General features: G+C 45.3%; 14 non-coding genes across 14 annotated transcripts; all 14 read left to right on the top strand.

The window, feature by feature from the left end:
* Positions 1 to 1,136: 1,136 nt before the first annotated feature.
* trnag-ucc (transfer RNA glycine (anticodon UCC)) lies at positions 1,137 to 1,208 on the top strand. Its single transcript has one exon. It is a non-coding gene; the product is annotated as a tRNA-Gly (tRNA).
* Positions 1,209 to 1,783: 575 nt separating this feature from the next.
* On the top strand, positions 1,784 to 1,865 carry trnas-aga (transfer RNA serine (anticodon AGA)). Its single transcript has one exon. It is a non-coding gene; the product is annotated as a tRNA-Ser (tRNA).
* A 1,360-nt stretch (positions 1,866 to 3,225) lies between these two features.
* trnag-ucc (transfer RNA glycine (anticodon UCC)) lies at positions 3,226 to 3,297 on the top strand. The gene has a single exon. It is a non-coding gene; the product is annotated as a tRNA-Gly (tRNA).
* A 575-nt stretch (positions 3,298 to 3,872) lies between these two features.
* On the top strand, positions 3,873 to 3,954 carry trnas-aga (transfer RNA serine (anticodon AGA)). The gene has a single exon. It is a non-coding gene; the product is annotated as a tRNA-Ser (tRNA).
* Positions 3,955 to 5,961: 2,007 nt separating this feature from the next.
* Positions 5,962 to 6,043, top strand: trnas-aga (transfer RNA serine (anticodon AGA)). Its single transcript has one exon. It is a non-coding gene; the product is annotated as a tRNA-Ser (tRNA).
* Positions 6,044 to 7,210: 1,167 nt separating this feature from the next.
* Positions 7,211 to 7,282, top strand: trnag-ucc (transfer RNA glycine (anticodon UCC)). Its single transcript has one exon. It is a non-coding gene; the product is annotated as a tRNA-Gly (tRNA).
* Positions 7,283 to 7,857: 575 nt separating this feature from the next.
* On the top strand, positions 7,858 to 7,939 carry trnas-aga (transfer RNA serine (anticodon AGA)). The gene has a single exon. It is a non-coding gene; the product is annotated as a tRNA-Ser (tRNA).
* Positions 7,940 to 9,299: 1,360 nt separating this feature from the next.
* Positions 9,300 to 9,371, top strand: trnag-ucc (transfer RNA glycine (anticodon UCC)). Its single transcript has one exon. It is a non-coding gene; the product is annotated as a tRNA-Gly (tRNA).
* Positions 9,372 to 9,946: 575 nt separating this feature from the next.
* Positions 9,947 to 10,028, top strand: trnas-aga (transfer RNA serine (anticodon AGA)). Its single transcript has one exon. It is a non-coding gene; the product is annotated as a tRNA-Ser (tRNA).
* Positions 10,029 to 11,388: 1,360 nt separating this feature from the next.
* On the top strand, positions 11,389 to 11,460 carry trnag-ucc (transfer RNA glycine (anticodon UCC)). Its single transcript has one exon. It is a non-coding gene; the product is annotated as a tRNA-Gly (tRNA).
* Positions 11,461 to 12,035: 575 nt separating this feature from the next.
* On the top strand, positions 12,036 to 12,117 carry trnas-aga (transfer RNA serine (anticodon AGA)). Its single transcript has one exon. It is a non-coding gene; the product is annotated as a tRNA-Ser (tRNA).
* Positions 12,118 to 13,477: 1,360 nt separating this feature from the next.
* On the top strand, positions 13,478 to 13,549 carry trnag-ucc (transfer RNA glycine (anticodon UCC)). The gene has a single exon. It is a non-coding gene; the product is annotated as a tRNA-Gly (tRNA).
* Positions 13,550 to 14,124: 575 nt separating this feature from the next.
* Positions 14,125 to 14,206, top strand: trnas-aga (transfer RNA serine (anticodon AGA)). Its single transcript has one exon. It is a non-coding gene; the product is annotated as a tRNA-Ser (tRNA).
* A 1,360-nt stretch (positions 14,207 to 15,566) lies between these two features.
* On the top strand, positions 15,567 to 15,638 carry trnag-ucc (transfer RNA glycine (anticodon UCC)). The gene has a single exon. It is a non-coding gene; the product is annotated as a tRNA-Gly (tRNA).
* The last annotated feature ends 4,886 nt before the right edge of the window (positions 15,639 to 20,524 follow it).

Genomic DNA, 20,524 nt, shown 5'->3' with positions numbered 1-20,524 from the left:
GATCCAGTCTGAGTACCGCCAATGACTCATGCTTCTGACAAATGCTGATTGCTTTGCAAGAGGACTGGGATCGGGATTGGAGGCACAGCGGATTTCACCGGGAATGGGACAACAGCAGAAATAGCTTCAAACATTACTGCATGAAAAGCACAAGGAGTGGAAACATTTCATTGTTTCGAACACTGCTTTTCACTACAGCTCTTTGCATGTAAAAACTTTGCTCTTCTCCACAGCTGGCTGACAGACACGCAAAAGCGCAAGCAAGAGTGGCCACAGACCCACTATGCCGGCCTTTGTACACTCTCTCCATCTAATGATAGAGAGGAAGGATACATTCACTACTTCTAGCCTCCACTATTCAAATTCAGTATTTTCACAGTGTCCTAAAAGCTTCCTGAAAAGCCTTTACACTGTTTTCCAAAACGCTGCATCCAGAGCACAGTCAGGGACTGGAAGGACAGAGTAGATTTCCCCCATATGGACTTCTCTCTTCATTGGCTCCCAATTAAATCCCAAATAAAAATCCAAATACTTGCCCTCACACACAAGGTCTTGAATAATCACCACCAATTTTGTCTACAAGATCTCACAGTGCCATATCATCCCAACAGAGTGCTTTGCTCTCAGACTGCTGGCTTCCGAGGGGATTTTAAAGTGCAATGGAAGGCAGAGCCATCACTTTTCAGGCCCCTCTCTGTGGAACCAGCTCCCACTTTGTATTCGGGACACAGACACTTGCTCTCATTTTTGAATTAAGCGTAAAACCTTTTTGCCAAAGTCCAATAACTTGAAAGAGGAGCCAAAGACGTCCTCGTCCCAGATTCGTCCCAAGACAGATTCACACCTATTCTCACCTTGTCTGCTGTGACCTGAAGAACTCGCGTGACCATTGCGACTCTCAAGGTGCTAAAAATCACGCAAGAGTTTAAATGCGTGAGAGGCCACACTTGAGTAGCAAAGAAGCTTTGCTGATAAGATTAAATGTGCAGTTTCATGAAAGCACTAGTGTTTTTAGTGATCTACCTTTTGACCAGGTTAGAACCTGACAAGCGAGTAATCACAATGCCCACCTTGTTAATTGTCCTGAAAATCTGTATAAGCCGGACAATGAATCAGTGATGTTGTAGTCTTTCACAGCGATGGTGGTATAGTGGCGAGCATAGCTGCCTTCCAAGCAGTTGACCCGGGTTCGATTCCCGGCCATCGCAGTTGCCACTCGCAGTGCTGTTCAAGCATGTGGGCTGTGTACTATTTTACACTAAAAACATTCTCCGCTCTTTTTGCAAATGCTTACAATGTCAGGCCAGGTGCATTCTTCATCGGCCTCGCTGCTACCGTTTGCTGTGGAAAGACACTGTTCAAACAGGCTTTGAGTTCTCATCACTTCATACCTATACCTTCTTACATGAAACTGGGATTGGACATGCTACTTCTTCATAAAGACACCCAGTCCCACTTTAAATATTGTGCTGAATGTTTGGAATGAAGATAACATTTTACTAACCATGTACTGATCAGCTCTTTGCAGTGGCAAAATCATCAGCTGTGTGTGTTACTGTTCATGCAAACAAGCAAGCTAATGTCAGCCAGCTAGCTTCAACCGCAGCTGTGCTGCACCAATCTCACGGAACTGCAAAACCACAAGCTTTCGCACCAAAGTCATGCAGCTACCGCATTTACAATCCAGCGTGGCCGTTGTTGTGCACATCCTACTTGAAAGATGTGTGGCGTAGGACTTGGAAGACGTATGTCGTTCAAGTATGTAGCTCCACAGCCCAATGTGGTTGTTGTGGCCGAGCGGTCAAGGCGATGGACTAGAAATCCATTGGGGTCTCCCCGCACAGGTTCGAATCCTGTCGACAACGGTCAGCTGTTTTGCGGCAGTCCAGACGTTGATTTGAGAAGAAGGCATGGAGATCACCTGAGAAGGTGCCAGGAGAAAGAGCCAGGCCTTTGCTTGTGAAAATAGAGCACGCAGAAGCAATGGACCTAGCTATGTCCTGACAAAATTAGGCACATATTCAGTAAACATGGCATCCTTCAATTGGTCTCTTAGCCACCCCACACGTTCCCCCGTGTAGTCGTCCAGGATCCAGTCTGAGTACCGCCAATGACTCATGCTTCTGACAAATGCTGATTGCTTTGCAAGAGGACTGGGATCGGGATTGGAGGCACAGCGGATTTCACCGGGAATGGGACAACAGCAGAAATAGCTTCAAACATTACTGCATGAAAAGCACAAGGAGTGGAAACATTTCATTGTTTCGAACACTGCTTTTCACTACAGCTCTTTGCATGTAAAAACTATGCTCTTCTCCACAGCTGGCTGACAGACACGCAAAAGCGCAAGCAAGAGTGGCCACAGACCCACTATGCCGGCCTTTGTACACTCTCTCCATCTAATGATAGAGAGGAAGGATACATTCACTACTTCTAGCCTCCACTATTCAAATTCAGTATTTTCACAGTGTCCTAAAAGCTTCCTGAAAAGCCTTTACACTGTTTTCCAAAACGCTGCATCCAGAGCACAGTCAGGGACTGGAAGGACAGAGTAGATTTCCCCCATATGGACTTCTCTCTTCATTGGCTCCCAATTAAATCCCAAATAAAAATCCAAATACTTGCCCTCACACACAAGGTCTTGAATAATCACCACCAATTTTGTCTACAAGATCTCACAGTGCCATATCATCCCAACAGAGTGCTTTGCTCTCAGACTGCTGGCTTCCGAGGGGATTTTAAAGTGCAATGGAAGGCAGAGCCATCACTTTTCAGGCCCCTCTCTGTGGAACCAGCTCCCACTTTGTATTCGGGACACAGACACTTGCTCTCATTTTTGAATTAAGCGTAAAACCTTTTTGCCAAAGTCCAATAACTTGAAAGAGGAGCCAAAGACGTCCTCGTCCCAGATTCGTCCCAAGACAGATTCACACCTATTCTCACCTTGTCTGCTGTGACCTGAAGAACTCGCGTGACCATTGCGACTCTCAAGGTGCTAAAAATCACGCAAGAGTTTAAATGCGTGAGAGGCCACACTTGAGTAGCAAAGAAGCTTTGCTGATAAGATTAAATGTGCAGTTTCATGAAAGCACTAGTGTTTTTAGTGATCTACCTTTTGACCAGGTTAGAACCTGACAAGCGAGTAATCACAATGCCCACCTTGTTAATTGTCCTGAAAATCTGTATAAGCCGCAAAATCAATCAGTGATGTTGTAGTCTTTCACAGCGATGGTGGTATAGTGGCGAGCATAGCTGCCTTCCAAGCAGTTGACCCGGGTTCGATTCCCGGCCATCGCAGTTGCCACTCGCAGTGCTGTTCAAGCATGTGGGCTGTGTACTATTTTACACTAAAAACATTCTCCGCTCTTTTTGCAAATGCTTACAATGTCAGGCCAGGTGCATTCTTCATCGGCCTCGCTGCTACCGTTTGCTGTGGAAAGACACTGTTCAAACAGGCTTTGAGTTCTCATCACTTCATACCTATACCTTCTTACATGAAACTGGGATTGGACATGCTACTTCTTCATAAAGACACCCAGTCCCACTTTAAATATTGTGCTGAATGTTTGGAATGAAGATAACATTTTACTAACCATGTACTGATCAGCTCTTTGCAGTGGCAAAATCATCAGCTGTGTGTGTTACTGTTCATGCAAACAAGCAAGCTAATGTCAGCCAGCTAGCTTCAACCGCAGCTGTGCTGCACCAATCTCACGGAACTGCAAAACCACAAGCTTTCGCACCAAAGTCATGCAGCTACCGCATTTACAATCCAGCGTGGCCGTTGTTGTGCACATCCTACTTGAAAGATGTGTGGCGTAGGACTTGGAAGACGTATGTCGTTCAAGTATGTAGCTCCACAGCCCAATGTGGTTGTTGTGGCCGAGCGGTCAAGGCGATGGACTAGAAATCCATTGGGGTCTCCCCGCACAGGTTCGAATCCTGTCGACAACGGCCAGCTGTTTTGCGCCAGTCCAGACGTTGATTTGAGAAGAAGGCATGGAGATCACCTGAGAAGGTGCCAGGAGAAAGAGCCAGGCCTTTGCTTGTGAAAATAGAGCACGCAGAAGCAATGGACCCAGCTATGTCCTGACAAAATTAGGCACATATTCAGTAAACATGGCATCCTTCAATTGGTCTCTTAGCCACCCCACACGTGCCCCCGTGTAGTCGTCCAGGATCCAGTCTGAGTACCGCCAATGACTCATGCGTCTGACAAATGCTGATTGCTTTGCAAGAGGACTGGGATCGGGATTGGAGGCACAGCGGATTTCACCGGGAATGGGACAACAGCAGAAATAGCTTCAAACATTACTGCATGAAAAGCACAAGGAGTGGAAACATTTCATTGTTTCGAACACTGCTTTTCACTACAGCTCTTTGCATGTAAAAACTTTGCTCTTGTCCACAGCTGGCTGACAGACACGCAAAAGCGCAAGCAAGAGTGGCCACAGACCCACTATGCCGGCCTTTGTACACTCTCTCCATCTAATGATAGAGAGGAAGGATACATTCACTACTTCTAGCCTCCACTATTCAAATTCAGTATTTTCACAGTGTCCTAAAAGCTTCCTGAAAAGCCTTTACACTGTTTTCCAAAACGCTGCATCCAGAGCACAGTCAGGGACTGGAAGGACAGAGTAGATTTCCCCCATATGGACTTCTCTCTTCATTGGCTCCCAATTAAATCCCAAATAAAAATCCAAATACTTGCCCTCACACACAAGGTCTTGAATAATCACCACCAATTTTGTCTACAAGATCTCACAGTGCCATATCATCCCAACAGAGTGCTTTGCTCTCAGACTGCTGGCTTCCGAGGGGATTTTAAAGTGCAATGGAAGGCAGAGCCATCACTTTTCAGGCCCCTCTCTGTGGAACCAGCTCCCACTTTGTATTCGGGACACAGACACTTGCTCTCATTTTTGAATTAAGCGTAAAACCTTTTTGCCAAAGTCCAATAACTTGAAAGAGGAGCCAAAGACGTCCTCGTCCCAGATTCGTCCCAAGACAGATTCACACCTATTCTCACCTTGTCTGCTGTGACCTGAAGAACTCGCGTGACCATTGCGACTCTCAAGGTGCTAAAAATCACGCAAGAGTTTAAATGCGTGAGAGGCCACACTTGAGTAGCAAAGAAGCTTTGCTGATGAGATTAAATGTGCAGTTGCATGAAAGCACTAGTCTTTTTAGTGATCTACCTTTTGACCAGGTTAGAACCTGACAAGCGAGTAATCACAATGCCCACCTTGTTAATTGTCCTGAAAATCTGTATAAGCCGGACAATGAATCAGTGATGTTGTAGTCTTTCATAGCGATGGTGGTATAGTGGCGAGCATAGCTTCCTTCCAAGCAGTTGATCTGGGTTCGATTCCCGGCCATCGCAGTTGCCACTCGCAGTGCTGTTCAAGCATGTGGGCTGTGTACTATTTTACACTAAAAACATTCTCCGCTCTTTTTGCAAATGCTTACAATGTCAGGCCAGGTGCATTCTTCATCGGCCTCGCTGCTACCGTTTGCTGTGGAAAGACACTGTTCAAACAGGCTTTGAGTTCTCATCACTTCATACCTATACCTTCTTACATGAAACTGGGATTGGACACGCTACTTCTTCATAAAGACACCCAGTCCCACTTTAAATATTGTGCTGAATGTTTGGAATGAAGATAACATTTTACTAACCATGTACTGATCAGCTCTTTGCGGTGGCAAAATCATCAGCTGTGTGTGTTACTGTTCATGCAAACAAGCAAGCTAATGTCAGCCAGCTAGCTTCAACCGCAGCTGTGCTGCACCAATCTCACGGAACTGCAAAACCACAAGCTTTCGCACCAAAGTCATGCAGCTACCGCATTTACAATCCAGCGTGGCCGTTGTTGTGCACATCCTACTTGAAAGATGTGTGGCGTAGGACTTGGAAGACGTATGTCTTTCAAGTATGTAGCTCCACAGCCCAATGTGGTTGTTGTGGCCGAGCGGTCAAGGCGATGGACTAGAAATCCATTGGGGTCTCCCCGCACAGGTTCGAATCCTGTCGACAACGGTCAGCTGTTTTGCGGCAGTCCAGACGTTGATTTGAGAAGAAGGCATGGAGATCACCTGAGAAGGTGCCAGGAGAAAGAGCCAGGCCTTTGCTTGTGAAAATAGAGCACGCAGAAGCAATGGACCCAGCTATGTCCTGACAAAATTAGGCACATATTCAGTAAACATGGCATCCTTCAATTGGACTCTTAGCCACCCCACACGTGCCCCCGTGTAGTCGTCCAGGATCCAGTCTGAGTACCGCCAATGACTCATGCGTCTGACAAATGCTGATTGCTTTGCATAAGGACTGGGATCGGGATTGGAGGCACAGCGGATTTCACCGGGAATGGGACAACAGCAGAAATAGCTTCAAACATTACTGCATGAAAAGCACAAGGAGTGGAAACATTTCATTGTTTGGAACACTGCTTTTCACTACAGCTCTTTGCATGTAAAAACTTTGCTCTTCTCCACAGCTGGCTGACGGACACGCAAAAGCGCAAGCAAGAGTGGCCACAGACCCACTATGCCGGCCTTTGTACACTTGGCTCCCAATTAAATCCCAAATAAAAATCCAAATACTTGCCCTCACACACAAGGTCTTGAATAATCACCACCAATTTTGTCTACAAGATCTCACAGTGCCATATCATCCCAACAGAGTGCTTTGCTCTCAGACTGCTGGCTTCCGAGGGGATTTCAAAGTGCAATGGAAGGCAGAGCCATCACTTTTCAGGCCCCTCTCTGTGGAACCAGCTCCCACTTTGTATTCGGGACACAGACACTTGCTCTCATTTTTGAATTAAGCGTAAAACCTTTTTGCCAAAGTCCAATAACTTGAAAGAGGAGCCAAAGACGTCCTCGTCCCAGATTCGTCCCAAGACAGATTCACACCTATTCTCACCTTGTCTGCTGTGACCTGAAGAACTCGCGTGACCATTGCGACTCTCAAGGTGCTAAAAATCACGCAAGAGTTTAAATGCGTGAGAGGCCACACTTGAGTAGCTAAGAAGCTTTGCTGATGAGATTAAATGTGCAGTTGCATGAAAGCACTAGTCTTTTTAGTGATCTACCTTTTGACCAGTTTAGAACCTGACAAGCGAGTAATCACAATGCCCACCTTGTTAATTGTCCTGAAAATCTGTATAAGCCGGACAATGAATCAGTGATGTTGTAGTCTTTCACAGCGATGGTGGTATAGTGGCGAGCATAGCTGCCTTCCAAGCAGTTGACCTGGGTTCGATTCCCGGCCATCGCAGTTGCCACTCGCAGTGCTGTTCAAGCATGTGGGGTGCGTTCTGTTTTACACTAAAAACGTTCTCCGCTCTTTCTGCAAATGCTTACAATGTCAGGCCAGGTGCATTCTTCATCGGCCTCGCTGCTACCGTTTGCTGTGGAAAGACACTGTTCACACAGGCTTTGAGTTCTCATCACTTCATACCTATACCTTCTTACATGAAACTGGGATTGGACACGCTACTTCTTCATAAAGACACCCAGTCCCACTTTAAATATTGTGCTGAATGTTTGGAATGAAGATAACATTTTACTAACCATGTACTGATCAGCTCTTTGCGGTGGCAAAATCATCAGCTGTGTGTGTTACTGTTCATGCAAACAAGCAAGCTAATGTCAGCCAGCTAGCTTCAACCGCAGCTGTGCTGCACCAATCTCACGGAACTGCAAAACCACAAGCTTTCGCACCAAAGTCATGCAGCTACCGCATTTACAATCCAGCGTGGCCGTTGTTGTGCACATCCTACTTGAAAGATGTGTGGCGTAGAACTTGGAAGACGTATGTCGTTCAAGTATGTAGCTCCACAGCCCAATGTGGTTGTTGTGGCCGAGCGGTCAAGGCGATGGACTAGAAATCCATTGGGGTCTCCCCGCACAGGTTCGAATCCTGTCGACAACGGTCAGCTGTTTTGCGCCAGTCCAGACGTTGATTTGAGAAGAAGGCATGGAGATCACCTGAGAAGGTGCCAGGAGAAAGAGCCAGGCCTTTGCTTGTGAAAATAGAGCACGCAGAAGCAATGGACCCAGCTATGTCCTGACAAAATTAGGCACATATTCAGTAAACATGGCATCCTTCAATTGGTCTCTTAGCCACCCCACACGTGCCCCCGTGTAGTCGTCCAGGATCCAGTCTGAGTACCGCCAATGACTCATGCTTCTGACAAATGCTGATTGCTTTGCAAGAGGACTGGGATCGGGATTGGAGGCACAGCGGATTTCACCGGGAATAGGACAACAGCAGAAATAGCTTCAAACATTACTGCATGAAAAGCACAAGGAGTGGAAACATTTCATTGTTTCGAACACTGCTTTTCACTACAGCTCTTTGCATGTAAAAACTTTGCTCTTCTCCACAGCTGGCTGACAGACACGCAAAAGCGCAAGCAAGAGTGGCCACAGACCCACTATGCCGGCCTTTGTACACTCTCTCCATCTAATGATAGAGAGGAAGGATACATTCACTACTTCTAGCCTCCACTATTCAAATTCAGTATTTTCACAGTGTCCTAAAAGCTTCCTGAAAAGCCTTTACACTGTTTTCCAAAACGCTGCATCCAGAGCACAGTCAGGGACTGGAAGGACAGAGTAGATTTCCCCCATATGGACTTCTCTCTTCATTGGCTCCCAATTAAATCCCAAATAAAAATCCAAATACTTGCCCTCACACACAAGGTCTTGAATAATCACCACCAATTTTGTCTACAAGATCTCACAGTGCCATATCATCCCAACAGAGTGCTTTGCTCTCAGACTGCTGGCTTCCGAGGGGATTTTAAAGTGCAATGGAAGGCAGAGCCATCACTTTTCAGGCCCCTCTCTGTGGAACCAGCTCCCACTTTGTATTCGGGACACAGACACTTGCTCTCATTTTTGAATTAAGCGTAAAACCTTTTTGCCAAAGTCCAATAACTTGAAAGAGGAGCCAAAGACGTCCTCGTCCCAGATTCGTCCCAAGACAGATTCACACCTATTCTCACCTTGTCTGCTGTGACCTGAAGAACTCGCGTGACCATTGCGACTCTCAAGGTGCTAAAAATCACGCAAGAGTTTAAATGCGTGAGAGGCCACACTTGAGTAGCAAAGAAGCTTTGCTGATAAGATTAAATGTGCAGTTTCATGAAAGCACTAGTCTTTTTAGTGATCTACCTTTTGACCAGGTTAGAACCTGACAAGCGAGTAATCACAATGCCCACCTTGTTAATTGTCCTGAAAATCTGTATAAGCCGGACAATGAATCAGTGATGTTGTAGTCTTTCACAGCGATGGTGGTATAGTGGCGAGCATAGCTTCCTTCCAAGCAGTTGACCCGGGTTCGATTCCCGGCCATCGCAGTTGCCACTCGCAGTGCTGTTCAAGCATGTGGGCTGTGTACTATTTTACACTAAAAACATTCTCCGCTCTTTTTGCAAATGCTTACAATGTCAGGCCAGGTGCATTCTTCATCGGCCTCGCTGCTACCGTTTGCTGTGGAAAGACACTGTTCAAACAGGCTTTGAGTTCTCATCACTTCATACCTATACCTTCTTACATGAAACTGGGATTGGACACGCTACTTCTTCATAAAGACACCCAGTCCCACTTTAAATATTGTGCTGAATGTTTGGAATGAAGATAACATTTTACTAACCATGTACTGATCAGCTCTTTGCGGTGGCAAAATCATCAGCTGTGTGTGTTACTGTTCATGCAAACAAGCAAGCTAATGTCAGCCAGCTAGCTTCAACCGCAGCTGTGCTGCACCAATCTCACGGAACTGCAAAACCACAAGCTTTCGCACCAAAGTCATGCAGCTACCGCATTTACAATCCAGCGTGGCCGTTGTTGTGCACATCCTACTTGAAAGATGTGTGGCGTAGGACTTGGAAGACGTATGTCTTTCAAGTATGTAGCTCCACAGCCCAATGTGGTTGTTGTGGCCGAGCGGTCAAGGCGATGGACTAGAAATCCATTGGGGTCTCCCCGCACAGGTTCGAATCCTGTCGACAACGGTCAGCTGTTTTGCGGCAGTCCAGACGTTGATTTGAGAAGAAGGCATGGAGATCACCTGAGAAGGTGCCAGGAGAAAGAGCCAGGCCTTTGCTTGTGAAAATAGAGCACGCAGAAGCAATGGACCCAGCTATGTCCTGACAAAATTAGGCACATATTCAGTAAACATGGCATCCTTCAATTGGTCTCTTAGCCACCCCACACGTGCCCCCGTGTAGTCGTCCAGGATCCAGTCTGAGTACCGCCAATGACTCATGCTTCTGACAAATGCTGATTGCTTTGCAAGAGGACTGGGATCGGGATTGGAGGCACAGCGGATTTCACCGGGAATGGGACAACAGCAGAAATAGCTTCAAACATTACTGCATGAAAAGCACAAGGAGTGGAAACATTTCATTGTTTCGAACACTGCTTTTCACTACAGCTCTTTGCATGTAAAAACTTTGCTCTTCTCCACAGCTGGCTGACAGACACGCAAAAGCGCAAGCAAGAGTGGCCACAGACCCACTATGCCGGCCTTTGTACACTCTCTCCATCTAATGATAGAGAGGAAGGATACATTCACTACTTCTAGCCTCCACTATTCAAATTCAGTATTTTCACAGTGTCCTAAAAGCTTCCTGAAAAGCCTTTACACTGTTTTCCAAAACGCTGCATCCAGAGCACAGTCAGGGACTGGAAGGACAGAGTAGATTTCCCCCATATGGACTTCTCTCTTCATTGGCTCCCAATTAAATCCCAAATAAAAATCCAAATACTTGCCCTCACACACAAGGTCTTGAATAATCACCACCAATTTTGTCTACAAGATCTCACAGTGCCATATCATCCCAACAGAGTGCTTTGCTCTCAGACTGCTGGCTTCCGAGGGGATTTTAAAGTGCAATGGAAGGCAGAGCCATCACTTTTCAGGCCCCTCTCTGTGGAACCAGCTCCCACTTTGTATTCGGGACACAGACACTTGCTCTCATTTTTGAATTAAGCGTAAAACCTTTTTGCCAAAGTCCAATAACTTGAAAGAGGAGCCAAAGACGTCCTCGTCCCAGATTCGTCCCAAGACAGATTCACACCTATTCTCACCTTGTCTGCTGTGACCTGAAGAACTCGCGTGACCATTGCGACTCTCAAGGTGCTAAAAATCACGCAAGAGTTTAAATGCGTGAGAGGCCACACTTGAGTAGCAAAGAAGCTTTGCTGATAAGATTAAATGTGCAGTTTCATGAAAGCACTAGTGTTTTTAGTGATCTACCTTTTGACCAGGTTAGAACCTGACAAGCGAGTAATCACAATGCCCACCTTGTTAATTGTCCTGAAAATCTGTATAAGCCGGACAATGAATCAGTGATGTTGTAGTCTTTCACAGCGATGGTGGTATAGTGGCGAGCATAGCTGCCTTCCAAGCAGTTGACCCGGGTTCGATTCCCGGCCATCGCAGTTGCCACTCGCAGTGCTGTTCAAGCATGTGGGCTGTGTACTATTTTACACTAAAAACATTCTCCGCTCTTTTTGCAAATGCTTACAATGTCAGGCCAGGTGCATTCTTCATCGGCCTCGCTGCTACCGTTTGCTGTGGAAAGACACTGTTCAAACAGGCTTTGAGTTCTCATCACTTCATACCTATACCTTCTTACATGAAACTGGGATTGGACATGCTACTTCTTCATAAAGACACCCAGTCCCACTTTAAATATTGTGCTGAATGTTTGGAATGAAGATAACATTTTACTAACCATGTACTGATCAGCTCTTTGCAGTGGCAAAATCATCAGCTGTGTGTGTTACTGTTCATGCAAACAAGCAAGCTAATGTCAGCCAGCTAGCTTCAACCGCAGCTGTGCTGCACCAATCTCACGGAACTGCAAAACCACAAGCTTTCGCACCAAAGTCATGCAGCTACCGCATTTACAATCCAGCGTGGCCGTTGTTGTGCACATCCTACTTGAAAGATGTGTGGCGTAGGACTTGGAAGACGTATGTCGTTCAAGTATGTAGCTCCACAGCCCAATGTGGTTGTTGTGGCCGAGCGGTCAAGGCGATGGACTAGAAATCCATTGGGGTCTCCCCGCACAGGTTCGAATCCTGTCGACAACGGTCAGCTGTTTTGCGCCAGTCCAGACGTTGATTTGAGAAGAAGGCATGGAGATCACCTGAGAAGGTGCCAGGAGAAAGAGCCAGGCCTTTGCTTGTGAAAATAGAGCACGCAGAAGCAATGGACCCAGCTATGTCCTGACAAAATTAGGCACATATTCAGTAAACATGGCATCCTTCAATTGGTCTCTTAGCCACCCCACACGTTCCCCCGTGTAGTCGTCCAGGATCCAGTCTGAGTACCGCCAATGACTCATGCTTCTGACAAATGCTGATTGCTTTGCAAGAGGACTGGGATCGGGATTGGAGGCACAGCGGATTTCACCGGGAATGGGACAACAGCAGAAATAGCTTCAAACATTACTGCATGAAAAGCACAAGGAGTGGAAACATTTCATTGTTTCGAACACTGCTTTTCACTACAGCTCTTTGCATGTAAAAACTATGCTCTTCTCCACAGCTGGCTGACAGACACGCAAAAGCGCAAGCAAGAGTGGCCACAGACCCACTATGCCGGCCTTTGTACACTCTCTCCATCTAATGATAGAGAGGAAGGATACATTCACTACTTCTAGCCTCCACTATTCAAATTCAGTATTTTCACAGTGTCCTAAAAGCTTCCTGAAAAGCCTTTACACTGTTTTCCAAAACGCTGCATCCAGAGCACAGTCAGGGACTGGAAGGACAGAGTAGATTTCCCCCATATGGACTTCTCTCTTCATTGGCTCCCAATTAAATCCCAAATAAAAATCCAAATACTTGCCCTCACACACAAGGTCTTGAATAATCACCACCAATTTTGTCTACAAGATCTCACAGTGCCATATCATCCCAACAGAGTGCTTTGCTCTCAGACTGCTGGCTTCCGAGGGGATTTTAAAGTGCAATGGAAGGCAGAGCCATCACTTTTCAGGCCCCTCTCTGTGGAACCAGCTCCCACTTTGTATTCGGGACACAGACACTTGCTCTCATTTTTGAATTAAGCGTAAAACCTTTTTGCCAAAGTCCAATAACTTGAAAGAGGAGCCAAAGACGTCCTCGTCCCAGATTCGTCCCAAGACAGATTCACACCTATTCTCACCTTGTCTGCTGTGACCTGAAGAACTCGCGTGACCATTGCGACTCTCAAGGTGCTAAAAATCACGCAAGAGTTTAAATGCGTGAGAGGCCACACTTGAGTAGCAAAGAAGCTTTGCTGATAAGATTAAATGTGCAGTTTCATGAAAGCACTAGTGTTTTTAGTGATCTACCTTTTGACCAGGTTAGAACCTGACAAGCGAGTAATCACAATGCCCACCTTGTTAATTGTCCTGAAAATCTGTATAAGCCGGACAATGAATCAGTGATGTTGTAGTCTTTCACAGCGATGGTGGTATAGTGGCGAGCATAGCTGCCTTCCAAGCAGTTGACCCGGGTTCGATTCCCGGCCATCGCAGTTGCCACTCGCAGTGCTGTTCAAGCATGTGGGCTGTGTACTATTTTACACTAAAAACATTCTCCGCTCTTTTTGCAAATGCTTACAATGTCAGGCCAGGTGCATTCTTCATCGGCCTCGCTGCTACCGTTTGCTGTGGAAAGACACTGTTCAAACAGGCTTTGAGTTCTCATCACTTCATACCTATACCTTCTTACATGAAACTGGGATTGGACACGCTACTTCTTCATAAAGACACCCAGTCCCACTTTAAATATTGTGCTGAATGTTTGGAATGAAGATAACATTTTACTAACCATGTACTGATCAGCTCTTTGCGGTGGCAAAATCATCAGCTGTGTGTGTTACTGTTCATGCAAACAAGCAAGCTAATGTCAGCCAGCTAGCTTCAACCGCAGCTGTGCTGCACCAATCTCACGGAACTGCAAAACCACAAGCTTTCGCACCAAAGTCATGCAGCTACCGCATTTACAATCCAGCGTGGCCGTTGTTGTGCACATCCTACTTGAAAGATGTGTGGCGTAGGACTTGGAAGACGTATGTCTTTCAAGTATGTAGCTCCACAGCCCAATGTGGTTGTTGTGGCCGAGCGGTCAAGGCGATGGACTAGAAATCCATTGGGGTCTCCCCGCAGAGGTTCGAATCCTGTCGACAACGGTCAGCTGTTTTGCGGCAGTCCAGACGTTGATTTGAGAAGAAGGCATGGAGATCACCTGAGAAGGTGCCAGGAGAAAGAGCCAGGCCTTTGCTTGTGAAAATAGAGCACGCAGAAGCAATGGACCCAGCTATGTCCTGACAAAATTAGGCACATATTCAGTAAACATGGCATCCTTCAATTGGTCTCTTAGCCACCCCACACGTGCCCCCGTGTAGTCGTCCAGGATCCAGTCTGAGTACCGCCAATGACTCATGCGTCTGACAAATGCTGATTGCTTTGCAAGAGGACTGGGATCGGGATTGGAGGCACAGCGGATTTCACCGGGAATGGGACAACAGCAGAAATAGCTTCAAACATTACTGCATGAAAAGCACAAGGAGTGGAAACATTTCATTGTTTCGAACACTGCTTTTCACTACAGCTCTTTGCATGTAAAAACTGTGCTCTTGTCCACAGCTGGCTGACAGACACGCAAAAGCGCAAGCAAGAGTGGCCACAGACCCACTATGCCGGCCTTTGTACACTCTCTCCATCTAATGATAGAGAGGAAGGATACATTCACTACTTCTAGCCTCCACTATTCAAATTCAGTATTTTCACAGTGTCCTAAAAGCTTCCTGAAAAGCCTTTACACTGTTTTCCAAAACGCTGCATCCAGAGCACAGTCAGGGACTGGAAGGACAGAGTAGATTTCCCCCATATGGACTTCTCTCTTCATTGGCTCCCAATTAAATCCCAAATAAAAATCCAAATACTTGCCCTCACACACAAGGTCTTGAATAATCACCACCAATTTTGTCTACAAGATCTCACAGTGCCATATCATCCCAACAGAGTCCTTTGCTCTCAGACTGCTGGCTTCCGAGGGGATTTTAAAGTGCAATGGAAGGCAGAGCCATCACTTTTCAGGCCCCTCTCTGTGGAACCAGCTCCCACTTTGTATTCGGGACACAGACACTTGCTCTCATTTTTGAATTAAGCGTAAAACCTTTTTGCCAAAGTCCAATAACTTGAAAGAGGAGCCAAAGACGTCCTCGTCCCAGATTCGTCCCAAGACAGATTCACACCTATTCTCACCTTGTCTGCTGTGACCTGAAGAACTCGCGTGACCATTGCGACTCTCAAGGTGCTAAAAATCACGCAAGAGTTTAAATGCGTGAGAGGCCACACTTGAGTAGCAAAGAAGCTTTGCTGATGAGATTAAATGTGCAGTTGCATGAAAGCACTAGTCTTTTTAGTGATCTACCTTTTGACCAGTTTAGAACCTGACAAGCGAGTAATCACAATGCCCACCTTGTTAATTGTCCTGAAAATCTGTATAAGCCGGACAATGAATCAGTGATGTTGTAGTCTTTCACAGCGATGGTGGTATAGTGGCGAGCATAGCTGCCTTCCAAGCAGTTGACCTGGGTTCGATTCCCGGCCATCGCAGTTGCCACTCGCAGTGCTGTTCAAGCATGTGGGGTGCGTACTGTTTTACACTAAAAACGTTCTCCGCTCTTTCTGCAAATGCTTACAATGTCAGGCCAGGTGCATTCTTCATCGGCCTCGCTGCTACCGTTTGCTGTGGAAAGACACTGTTCACACAGGCTTTGAGTTCTCATCACTTCATACCTATACCTTCTTACATGAAACTGGGATTGGACACGCTACTTCTTCATAAAGACACCCAGTCCCACTTTAAATATTGTGCTGAATGTTTGGAATGAAGATAACATTTTACTAACCATGTACTGATCAGCTCTTTGCGGTGGCAAAATCATCAGCTGTGTGTGTTACTGTTCATGCAAACAAGCAAGCTAATGTCAGCCAGCTAGCTTCAACCGCAGCTGTGCTGCACCAATCTCACGGAACTGCAAAACCACAAGCTTTCACACCAAAGTCATGCAGCTACCGCATTTACAATCCAGCGTGGCCGTTGTTGTGCACATCCTACTTGAAAGATGTGTGGCGTAGGACTTGGAAGACGTATGTCTTTCAAGTATGTAGTTCCACAGCCCAATGTGGTTGTTGTGGCCGAGCGGTCAAGGCGATTGTCGGGGGTAGACATTTGTTCAAACACAAGTAAGAGAAATGAGACAACTGCAGACCGACTCAGAGTGTAATTAGAAAACGTGCGCACGGGTGAATGTCTCTGAGAAGACAAAACACACCGAGCACAGGCTCGCTTGCTTTATTTATAAGGCAAAAATGGGTTACATAGTACTTCCTCTTTTAACTGTCAGGGAAGAGGTTAAACATTAAATCAACTTATCTGATCTTTCACACACTGGGATAAGAATACAGAAGTATATCATGCTTTATCTGACATCACAGACACTGAGGTAAGGAATGCATCAGTTTTCCTTTAACAATAGACTTGGTTAGGTGATTCTTCAACAATAGGCTTGTTTATGTGAAAATATATGAACACACAAAATATAAGGCATACTTGGTTAGAATATAAGGCACACTTGATTATATTGTATTATAGAGATTTGGTTATAATGTATAATGTAGAAAATCTCTAACATTTCCCTCCTGATGTTAATATATTTCACAGGTTTATATCAATGCATAGTCACTTGTTAAATCACATTTTCAACTTGCATGTCATTCAGTGTAGTATCTAAACATCAGCTCCTAATAAGAATAGAAATTCTCCACTCTGTCCTCTATGTTTAGCATATCATACTGGCGAAAGGGATCCTCAACATTTCTCTGGATCAAGACATAATTTCCTAAAGTATGGTTAAACATATTCATCACCATGCGTTTCAGACAAGGGATAATGCAAGCAGCAAAAATGCAAAATAGAAACATCATAGTACATAGGGCCAACAGGCCTTTAATCAGCAAAGATTTCCAGGAGCCGTTCAGCAACCAGTCCCACCAGCCTTGCTCATTGGTTACGTAGTCCTGTTGCTGAGCGTCTCTTAGTTGTTTCAGAACATTTAAAGCATTTGTCATGTTTAATGAGTGTATGTTGTCAGGTATGTAAGTACAACATGTCTTGTTAAACAATATGCAGAGACCTCCTTTCTCTGCAAGAACAATGTCCAAAGCTACTCTGTGTTGCATGACAGTGATGCGGATTGCATCAATTTCTTCATTCTGTGATTTGTCAATGCGGGCAGAAGCGTTCAAAAACAGTCCAAAGCGATAGTCTAAAGTCTCTATTCGTAGTGCGTGCTTTCCTACTCCTGTCCAAGGAAACAGAGCGTGGATTACCTTCTCGCCGGTGTTCCAGAGTTTGAAGTTCTCTGGCACGTCTGTTGATTTAGGTTGACTGTCCCATACCCTACTCCTCCATAGGTTGCGTTGCAGTTGCTGGTATGGCCCAGGGGGTGGCGTCCTTGCCCTGCCGCTTGGTAGAAGCACAGAGGATGCCACTTCTCTGTATGGGTCATAAAAACAGGGAAAGGGACAGAAGCATTTCTGTTTTTTACTGTCATATCTACCCAGAATTTGTCGTCACAGGTTCCATCCTTCAGGCCTTTTGCACCTGGGAGTGAAGCTTTCATGCCGATTGCAAAGTGTTGTCTTCCAATGCTGGCAAAACTTGCTGCACATTCACTTTGCCAGTGACTGTCCATTATGCGACCATATATGGTGGGGTAGACTGAAGTTGAAGGCATGTGAGAACAGACATAACATTCTTTTTCTTCTATGGTGTTCTATAGGTATCGGTACCAGGCATTGTTCATCCAAGGGTGGATGTGATCTTGGGTCATCTCAGTTAGATGGGAATTGTCATGGGTCCACCTCTTGAGACGGGGAATAGTTGGTGTTATTCTGTGGGCTCTTCCAGGTATCAGCCAGAAGAGCATCACCCCTAAGATGACGCCGGCCACCAGACAGATCAGGCGGCACATGAACCGTTTCCGTTGAAAGTGACAAGCACTTAAGCATAACAGCTTTGGGGCTGGGGCTGGTGGCTCTTCTTCTCCTAGATTCATCATGCTGGCTCTCTGCATTCCAGGCGTCCCCGGTGTTGTCATTGGTTCCTCTCTTTGGTGGGATGGGGTCACTCTTTATTATGTGTTTGTTCTTCAGGGCGACCAGGCACACCCGGGCTCCAAGTGAGGAGACCACTGGCGAGAAGGTAAAGGGCGGGGTATACCCAATCGGCCCTTTCCTTCACCAGGGGATCACTTGAGAGTCGGGGGAACCGGCGTCTTATTGTGGTGCAAACACTCTCTTCACGTGACTTTGATGGATCCACGAAGGTCTTTCAGCGATTTTGCAAGCTGTTGGTGTAGTAAGCAGCACCTGATGGGGACCCTCCCACCGTGGAGAACTCCAATTTTTTCGCTGGAGGACTTTAATCAGAATCCAATCACCGGGGTTCAACCTGCAAGAGACTGGAGATAGATCACTCGGCAGTTGATTGCTTAGTATCACTTCTTTATTCTCAAACAGTTTTGTCATCCATTCTGCCATTGTTGTTTCGGCAATAGATTTATTAATTGGCTCACTAGTTATGGGGAGAGGGAAGGGTCTGCCATGTACAACTTCAAATGGCGTTAGACCACCTGCTCCTTGAGTTACTCTCATCCATAACTTAAGCTTAGACATTCAGGCCATGGTTTTTTAGTTTCTTCCATACATTTCCTCAATCTTTGTTTAATTGTGCCGTTAGTTCTCTCGACTAATCCTGCACTTTGTGGATGATAAGAACAATGATGTTTTATGCTGAAGCCTAAAGCTTCAGAAACTTTACTTATTACTTCATTTACAAAATGTGTACCATTATCTGATCTTATCAGAGACGGAATGCCATATGTTGGAATGAAATGGTTGCACAAACATTTTGCTACTGAAATTGCATCTGCTTTTTTCACTGGGTATATTTCTGGCCACTTGGAAAATACATCTATTATCACAAGTGCATACTTGGAGGATTGAGATTCATTTAGTTCTATAAAATCCATGTGGATAGTATGGAATGGGTGTGGCGGTGTAGGGAACCGGCCTCGTTTTAGTCTTAAATTGCCTTGAGCATTGTGTTTTTGGCAAATCATACATGTTCTAATAAACTCTTTTGCTGAACTTTCAAAATTTTTTGTATAGAATTGTTTATTGAGAATAGAAACCATCCCTCCTGATGACACATGAGTCCTCGAGTGTGTCACCAAAGCAGCAGTTTTATGCAAAGATTTTGGAAGGACTGGTTTGCCATTACACATCATGAGGTTGTCTTTTAATTCTGCTCCATCTCTCAACCAAGAATTTTGTTCACTTGAGGCATTTTTAAATACCTTCTAGTTTTTCAATGAATGAATGAATGAATGAATGAATGAATACATACATACATACATACATACATACATACATACATACATACATAGCATTGTTCATAGCTCACAGTTCTAAAACTGGGTATTTGTAAGTCATATGCATTTGTAAATCATATGCCTAATCACTATGTGTCACCATAATCCACAAGTATTGGCACAAATTTGTTTCCAAACCAACAAAATAATCAAAAAACAAAAACAAACAAAAACATACATGAGTCAGGATACAAAAAGACAAAGAAAAATGCTGCCAGAAACAGAGCAGAAGTGTGAGGGGAAACTGAGCTCACAGACAGCTGCATGTGTTCGCTTTTAATAGCATGCAGCCTCTGTTCTAAAAAAACCATAAATAAAAAATAAAAGAAAATGTGTAACATGCTTATCAACTTAGCGGTGTCCACACATTTAATTCAGCTTCATAATCCTGCAGGTTTAGTCTTATCTTACAGGGTTTGGCTTATTAGTTGTTATTATAGATGTGCTCTGTATCTCAGTAATATTTATCTAGGATAAATGACAGGTTTTCAAGCAGGTTAAGTGCCTCTATGCACCTAATTGGTTTAGATATTGCTTTTTCTCTGAACAGGTTTGTGCCTAGTTTTAGACTGGTCTTCTGTTTGCCTCATCTCAGATCCAACCTTCAGATTATTATATTTTATTTTGTATCCATCAGGGACTGTGAGTGAGCTGCAGTCTCACCCACCCTCCAGGCAACCCGTTCTCACTCCCGACGCGTAAAATAATGACGATTTGTCACGTCCCTTAACTTCTCATGCTGACGCCTAAGGTACCCTTCCACGTTTTTATGTGACGCTGTGGGTTGTCAATTCATTCCAATATGAACCCGCTCGCGGCGATCAGAGACGCTTCGAGCAGAGGCTCCAGCCATCCATTTACTCCAATAATAACCCCGTCACGGCGAAACATGACGCTGTGAAGCACAATCTAACTGGAGAACCGGGGACCCTCTCCGCGAACGGGTTTTTCTCCCTAATTTAATGCTTTCTTTTAATGACATCGTTAACATTTCTCAACAAA

Source organism: Copadichromis virginalis, linkage group LG9, assembly GCF_057382275.1.
Source record: "Copadichromis virginalis isolate Kocher_CV1m ecotype Utaka linkage group LG9, C_Virginalis_male_GT1.1, whole genome shotgun sequence".
NCBI classification, from domain to species: Eukaryota; Metazoa; Chordata; class Actinopteri; order Cichliformes; family Cichlidae; genus Copadichromis; species Copadichromis virginalis.
This window is presented reverse-complemented; position numbering and strand designations above follow the sequence as displayed.